Here is a 1,098-nt window from a genome sequence, read left to right as displayed (position 1 = left end):
GTTACGGTTTACTGTCTTCTTATGAGTTTACCTAAAAAAAATGCATTTAATTTACTTGCATTTAAACCTATTAAGTTTTGACTTAGGTTAAAGGGGTGGTCCCCTATGATATCATATTTGAAACTTTAGTTGATGTGTAATGTAGCTGTGTTAACATAAACAACAGCTCTGAATGTAAGACGCTCAAAGTTCAATGCAAAGAGAGACATCGGCTTAAATGGAGTTAGTTTAGCAAACTCTACAGCGAACAAAGTTTGGGGACAAAAAAAAAATACATCTGGGTTAATGAGATCACAAACACTTCAGCATACGCACATTCACCATGTGCAGGAAAGCGGTGTGGCCAGAGGTTTTGTAATGAGGCAGAGAATGCTTAAATGTCATCTAAATGCTGCTATTTCCACCGAGCTTGTTCTGTTACTGTATTTGGGCCTCCGAAGGACACGACAAAAAGAGAGACGTGCTTACAATTTTATTATTATTATTATTTTTTATATTGTTCCAGATAATTATAAAATATACAGCTAGCATTTGACAAAGGATAGCTTCCAGAAACTCTCGGCTAAAAACTGTAAAACAACAAGGTTTGGATACCGAAACCTGGTGCCATTTTTAGCACCGGTACCTTTGTAATTGGTATGTACCGGATCAAATCAGCATATGAATTTCAGTGCCACTGGTGCTGCTACAAGGGCGTAAGAAGCAACAAGGGGTGCATCAAAGGCACAAATAGGTAGCTCATGTCAGGCATATTCAGCTTGTTTAGTTTTGCCTTCATTCATTTTTGATTTCCATCTTCAACACGTGATTTATTTACAACACATTTTAAAACATAATAGTTTAACTAACTCATTTCTAATATCCACTTTTTTTATCTTCCCCATGGTGACTGTCAGTGCATAATATTTTACTATTTATTTTGCAAGACGGTTGTATTCAGACAAAGTCCCTTTAAGTATTGTATTGTCTTTGATTCAGTTTAAAGTGTAATTTAAACACTTAATCAGTTAACTACGAACGTTTAAATAATTAGTCAATTATTTTGTAACTGATTTGTTGTGTATATCAAAAAATATAAATATTTCATAAGGAGGCTAA

Source organism: Danio rerio, chromosome 13 (assembly GCF_052040795.2).
Source record: "Danio rerio strain M-AB ecotype USA chromosome 13, GRCz13ab, whole genome shotgun sequence".
Classification (NCBI taxonomy): domain Eukaryota; kingdom Metazoa; phylum Chordata; class Actinopteri; order Cypriniformes; family Danionidae; genus Danio; species Danio rerio.
Note: the sequence above shows the minus strand (reverse complement) of the source record.